The sequence below is a fragment of the Onychomys torridus genome, chromosome 2 (genome assembly GCF_903995425.1).
Source record: "Onychomys torridus chromosome 2, mOncTor1.1, whole genome shotgun sequence".
NCBI classification, from domain to species: Eukaryota; Metazoa; Chordata; class Mammalia; order Rodentia; family Cricetidae; genus Onychomys; species Onychomys torridus.
In genome coordinates, this window is record NC_050444.1 from 122,854,200 (window position 1) to 122,861,774 (window position 7,575).

A 7,575-nucleotide genomic window follows, 5' to 3' on the forward strand; every position below is an offset into this window, starting at 1 on the left:
CCAACTCCTGCAAGTTGTCCTCTGACTTCCACATACGCACATGGCAAATATGCATATTAAATGAATAAATAAATGCAGTATTTTAAAGAGAGAAGTTCACATAAAAGGATTCCCTATAAAACCATGTGATATGAATTTTCTTATATCTCATTTCTCCTGTTACCCACTCTTCCTCTCCCTCCCCCCCTCCCCTCTTCCCTTCCCTTCTTCCCCTCCCCTTTCCCCCTCCCCTTGACCTCTCTATGCTTTTGTTCCTGTGTTGGATGTTGTGATATATCCTCCAGCTCTCCCTCAGGAAGGAAAATCTTATTGTCCCCAGTGGCTAGGAATGTTGCTGTTAGACAGTCACACTCAGCTCACCCAAGTTCACACTCACATCTGAAATCTTGTCGGCATAAAGTCTAGCCACTCACCCCAGCCTGAACCCACTGAAGGCCCAGCCAGACTCCAGTGAACCCTATGAGTTAGCTACAATCTTGGCTGAGACCACATCACAACCCAACCCCTACCCAGACCCCTCCTATCCACTGCTCTGTCCCCAAATGCCAGTCCCAGCATTCACTGCAGAGTAGCCTGTACCCTGTCTGCACCTTGGAGCCAATGTTCTGAGCACACTCTGCCTGATTCTATAGAAAGTGGTTGTCAGAGCTTCACACACATCAGGGCTGGACAGATGTCTCAAGAGTTAAGAGCACTTGCTCCTGATTCAGTTCAGTTCCCAGAAGCCACATCAGGCAGCTCACAAACATCTGAAACCCCAGCTCTACAGGATCACACGCCCCCTTCTGGTGTCTGTGGGCACATGCACACACATGATAGTCACACAGACATACACACACACACACACACACACACACACACACACACACACAAATAAAAAATTAAAATGTCTTTTTTAAAAACAAGCCTCGCCAACCTTAGAGTTAACATATGAAATGCTTGACATGCCTGGAATCCTGACAAGCTCTAAAAGTGCTTGCTATTGTTATTATTGAGCCCATTGTTTTACATAGTCCCACAGAAGGAGGAAATCCCTTTAGCCCTGTTCTACAGAAAGCATAGGCTGCGGGGACATGGAAGCTGCTGAGTGTGATCAGAGAGCAAAGAAAGAGGAGAAAGTAAACAGGAAGAGGTTTGTAGAGAAAGGTCAGAAGCACGAGCAAGGCAGTGCATACCTGTGCATGGTGTGGAGATGAGAGGAGATGGAGAGATGGCTCAGTGCTTAAGAGGGTGTACCACTCTTGCAGAGGACCTGAGCTGGTTCCCAGCACTGACGTTGGGAGGCTCATCCTAACTCCAGCATCAGGAGCTTCAGTGCCCTCTTCTGGCCTCTGTGAACACACACATGCACATGTGCATGTCTATAGATACACATACATATACATAAGTTAAATGTTTATTCCTTCTATTTTTTGAGATTATAATAACAGTATTCCCCCTTCCTTCCTCCCTCTAAACTCTCCCATGTACCCATCCCCCATTGCTCTTTTTCAAATTCATGTCCTCTTTTTTTATTAATTGTTGGGGGGGGGTGTGATTGTGTGTGTGTGTGTGTGTGTGTGTGTGTGTGTGTGTGTGTGTGTACATGTATAAGAACAACCTGATCAGTGGTTACCTATGTCTTGAGGACTGAGCATTTGGTATTGAATAACTGATTGGTGTGTTCTTCCCTGAGGAAGACTACTTCTCCCATTCTCACCATCCTTTAGTTGTCTGAAGTTCTTTGGGTAGGATTGAGACCTAGTGGTCTTCCCTCCATACATTTCAGCACACCTGTTGCTGTTGTCCTTGGTCAGCTCCTGTTTAGGCGGTCTAGTTGATGAGTTATAGGTGTTGCTTCTCTGACATCCATAGGAGACAATCTCACAGCAAACTCCCTACTTCTCTGCCTCTTACTTTTTAAATAGGGGGTCTGGAGAGATAGCTCATACGTTAAGAGCAATTACTGCTCTTGCAGAGAATGCTGACTCAGTTTCCAGAATGCATGTGGTTGCTTACAACTGCCTATAACTTCAGTTTCAGGGGTTCCAGTGCCTTCTTCTGACCTCCATAGGCTCCCATGTGGTGCACATACATACACTCAGGCCCACACACATAAAATTAAAATAATACTTTTTAATTAAAAAATAATTTTAATGCCTGAAGATAAGAGACAGACTGTGGGACCTGTGTGGGTGATGAAGAAGAAGTATCCACCCCAAAACATACCTGACTGACATATTGATTATTTCAACATGAACCCTGTGGATAAACCATACTTGAAGAAAGGCATCTCTGACCTGCTTGTCTCTACACAGAGCAAACCATAAAAATCCCTTGGAGGAGGAGGCATTTCCCCACACAAGAGTGAGAAATAGCCCCTAATCACCAGAGACTGGGGAGTCTTGCTCTGTGGATCTGTCCAAACATACTCACCAAGCCCATTCTTTCCTTCACTCAGGTGTACATCCCCCACTCCCTATATATACTGCTGGTTCCTAGAATGGACACTCCAGCCTAGAGTCCTTTTCATAATAATTTCCCCCAGATTTATTATTCTTTGTCTACAGGGCATTCTTCTTTAGCTATTTCTTTAGAACTGCAGCCTTTTGTGAGGCTTCTAATGTACATATAAAATTAATGAAACCTATATGTCTTTCTCCTGCTAATTTGATTGTGTCCATTTGGTTCCTAGACGCAGACAAGCTTCTTAATCTAAAATGGTATTAAATAAAAGTTATAGTAGGTCTTTTGGACTAAGCTCCTTACAAACTGGACAAAGTCATGAAAGAACTGCATCACCAAGTTAAACCAATGCCATTCGTCTGAATTTCTGGGCAATTAAAGATATAACAGACAAATACCCCCAAAAGATTAATTTCAATAGGCATAATGGTGAGGTTCATGCTGCTTTAATCCTGCACAAAAAGGGAAAATTGTAGCCAGAGGTTTCTCCAGTCCCACCCAGCCCTGCAGTCCAGATGAATCTCTCCCATCCACTATCCCTGGATGTCACTCATAAAATAATTACTCTGAGGCTTAATATTAATTATCAACTGTTTAGCCTGTGGCTAGACTTCTTGCTAGCTAGCTCTTATAACTTGATTCAACCCATTCCTATTAAGCTATGTTTTGCCACGAGGCCCATGGCTGTGCCGTTACCAGTCTGGTGACATGTTGCTTGTTGGGTGCAGGCTGACATCACTCCCATCCCATCTTTTTCTTTCTTGTATCTCTGCTTGGATTTCAACCTGCCTCTAAGTTGCCTTGCCATAGGCCAAAGCAGCTTATTAAATTAACCAATAACATATATTCACAGTGTACAGAAAGATATCCCACAGCACTTCCCCTTTTCTGTCTAATCAAAAAGGAAGGTTTTAACTTTAACATAGTAAAATTATATATAATGAACTTACCAAGCAAGAATTACAGTTATAATATCTAGTCTATTTGTATTTGGCAAAATTGAAGAAAATAATTTATCATCTATTCTATCCATGTGAGTCTAAAGTTTTATATCTAATTTACCTTTTCATGATTAAAGAAAGATATAACTATAACTATCTAGTCTTCAACTCCATCAAAGACCCCAGAAGGATATAATATTACCTAAGTAAACAGTAAGAGCATTGTAAGCAACTTCCAAAGTTTTAGAAATGACAAGAGACACCAGGCAATGGTGGTGCATGCCTTTAATCCCAGCACTCAGGAGGCAGAGGCAGGTGGATCTCTGTGAGTTCGAGGCCAGCCTGGGCTACCAAGTGAGTTCCAGGAAAGGCATAAAGCTAAACAGGGAAACCCTGTCTTGAAAAACCAAAACAAAAAAAAAAGAAGAAGAAGAAGAAGAAGAAGAAGAAGAAGAAGAAGAAGAAGAAGAAATGACAAGAGACATCTGGCTGCCTAGACAGTCACCCAAAGTTCCTCTGCAATGTTGGAGCATCCATGTTCAGATTACAGACCTAGCGCCTCTGGAACTTTTGTGAAGCAGGAAATTTGAAAGACTGTCTCACCTATTGGCAAAGTTCCTCAGTTATGTTCCTCTGCATCCTACAGAATATCTAGCAGTATCTTCTGTGAAGCAGGAACTTGAAAGACCATCTTGCCTTGTTTTGGCAAAGTTCAGTGGTCATTTTTCCTATGTGCAGTTTATACAATATACTTTCAAGTAGTTCAGGAAAGAGCAATTTCTTGCCCAAATGGCTAACTTTTGCCACATAGAAAGCAAACTCTATATGGAGTTTCTTCAATGTGCATCATCTTCTCTGAAGTAGATTGGTGCTGCCAGGAACAGACATGTCTCAATGCCCAGAAAAGTCTAAGTTCTTAAAACATTTTAAATGCCATATTCTGTAGGTCTTTGAAGTGTTTGAAGATTAATTTATCTAATTGAAATATATCTATGTATACCTGGAAAACTTAACTAACATGACTATAAGTTTGATTATCATAGATGACTATTAATCTATATTTCTTAATGATACATTACAATTTTAAATGAGTTACATAAACATAATACCTTAAACAAGAGTAGAAATATACATACAGTATAACAAAATTAACTTTAAATTAGTAATCAATAAACCAAAAGCTATACTAATGTAAAATATGTAGGATTAATAGTTGTTTTTTGGATTAAAGTAGATTCAATAATCTACCCTTTGTCTTATCATTTCTATATCATACATTTCTATATCATGTCCCAGAGGAGAAGCGTGTCTTTGGGTTTGTATTGCTGTGATACAAAATCATGACCAAAAGCAGCTTGGGAAGGGAAAGGTTTATTTCAGTTTACAGTTGTTGTCTACCAGGAAGGAAAGTCAAGGCAGGAACCTGGATGCAGGAACTGAAGCAAGCAGTGGAGGAATGCTGTTTACTGGCTTGCTCCTCCTAATTAACTCAGTTTGTTTTGTTATACACCCCAGGACCACCTACCCAAGGATGACACCATCCAAAGTGACCTGGTGGAGGCATTTTTCTCAGTTAAGATTCCCTCTCTTAGATGGCTCAGTTTGTGCCACAATGACAAAAAGAATCATCAGAGAGGGGTCGGAGAGGACATAGCCCCTTCCCTGAGCACCAGCCACTCTTCACAGGTAGTTGTTTGCCGTTCCGACCTTACTGCATGTGGCCTCAGGAGTGGCTGGAGTGCATTAATTAGGGAAAGACTAGAGGAGGGACTCCACCTGTACAACTACAATGTACCGTTATCCATGCCGGGTGAACACTTCCCATTGCAGCTCCAGTGAGTAAGCCTAATGAAGTCATTCATTCCGCAGGATGAACTTCGGTGGGATCATACCTGGTTTGTCACTAGGACCTTAGGAGGAGGAGTAGACATGGTTCACGTCTCCAAAGGAGACAGAATTCTAGGAATGAGCCGGGTGTTGACTCATCAGTTGTTTTCCTTGTCTTTGTCTTCTCATCTCTGCCTTGTGAAGCAGGTAACTCTGAAATGACCAGTGCTGGCATTTTGTCACCAGCGTCATCAGTGTTCCGTGTTCTCACTCTGTGAAACCAAAGCTCTTCCACACACCTCAATTAGAACACTTTTTCTGTTATACAGTCTTGGAAATGAAACCGTGCAGGAGGGTTAAACTGAACCGTGGCTTTGCCCTTTGACAATGGGGGTGGGAGGTGGCCCTCCCAGGCAGGAGCATAAAGTGAGTGTGAACTGTTTTCAGGCACATGCAGCACAAATCCTAACCAGTCTTAATAATAAAATCCTGGAGTCAGATACCAAGGTGAAAGCTGAAAGGTCAGAGAAGCAGAGCAGCCAGCCATTAGAAAGACTCCTTACCTCTGCCACATCCTCAGCCTGAAAGGGGCTGAGACCCTGTCTCCACCCCACCTCATCACTTCCTCTCTCTGCCCAGCCATATCACTTCCTGTTTCCTTCTCCCAAGTGCTGGGATTAAAGGTGTGTGCCACCACCGCTGGGCCTCTAGTGGCTAGCTCTGCACTCTGAACTCAAGACAAGCTTTAGTTGGTAAAGCACAAACAAAATATCACCACAGGCATAAAATTGGGAAAAGGGCAAGTGGCTGGTGTTGAGCAATCTTAGGCCCTGGTGCAGGCCCAGAATTGACTGCAATTTGTGTTGCCAATGGGGAATGCTGGGAAGGTCTGAGAGATGGGGAGACCAGATGGAGATCTCTGCTTAGTGTTTCTGTGTCCTTGTTACCATCAGAGAGGTAAAAGAACATGCTTAGGGGGAGGGGAGGGACTTCTCAGAGTCACATCCCCAGGACTTCAAAGTAGCTCATTTTATGAGGAAGCTTCAATGGAGAGGAAGTTGTTCATGAGAAGGTGAGAAGATCCAAGAACACACTGAGATTTTCTCAAAGTGGGGTCTGTTCCCCTCTTCTAAGCTTGTATTGGGTTGTTGAATGTCCAGCATCAGGTGAAGGGTGGAAACAGGCAATTCTGTGAGGCCAAGGATGTGGAGACTCATAGATGGTCTTGTTTGAGCAATCACATGATGGCCTGCTACAGTATAGTTCTGCAGTTACATCAGCTTCTAATCACCGATGCAGTCTCTCTCCCTACCCCTACCCCATAAAAGAGGAATACCCATACGTCTGTGTCTATCTTGTCCCCCTCAATTGCGCAGAAATAGTCTGTGCCTTCCAGGCCTGACAAAGAAAATAGCCCACATCTGTCATTACTTGTCACCCCAGTGTCTGGGAAAAGGTCTTTCCAGTGAGATTTGAGAAATGATCAGATAACAGCTTTGGAAGAGAGGTGGAGAAATGTTCCAGGTATAGAAGAGCAGGGGCCAAGCCCTCGAGGTCCAAAATGTCTGAATAACCAAAGACCATGATCCCAGAGAAGAAATTGGCTTAGAAACAAAAAGCTTCAGAGACAGTGGGAGACCGTGGAGGAAGCAAGCCAATTTCCAAAAACAGTGCTAATGACTTTCTAATAGAGACTAGAGATGTAATTGTTATAGTAGACTTGCTTGGGGCTCTATGGAGGGCCATTAGAGAAAGCTAATGCCTCTTTGCCAAAATCATGGACTCTCTGACCTAGATGCAAACCTAACATTCCAGATGGATAGATCAGTCAACTGGCTAAGGGACCATCCTTTCAGGAAGGGGGTTCATCTTAAGCCACATTAAAGAAAAGGGAGGAATAATTACCCCTTTGATGAGATAATGCACTTTCTTTTCCCAGAATTCCTGCCATGTGTAGTCTCTACAGGGATGCTATAAGGCTCTGTTGGTTTTTCTTGCCTCTGTGAGTTCTGACTCAGAAAGGCCTAACATTTTCTTTTGCTCTCTGTTATCTTTCTTTTCGACGCTGGCTGGAGCCTAAGTATGTTTTTCTGGTACTTTTGGCTTTTCCACTCTTTCTTTAAAGCCCTCTTCCCCACTCTGTGACTGTTTGTCCACTGCATGGCTGACCTGTGTGTCTAATTCACATGGCGTGGCTTTCTCTCTTCCTTTATTCTATCTTCCTCCTTATGGAGCTGCTGAAATTTGTAGCTTGCCTGCTTTGGGTTTTTCTCTTAAACCCTAAGAAATTGTCCCTGAGCTTTCTTCTGAGTCCATTCTTAAGTTCTTTTACCAAGGAGACTAAGAGGTCTCCTAGAGGGAC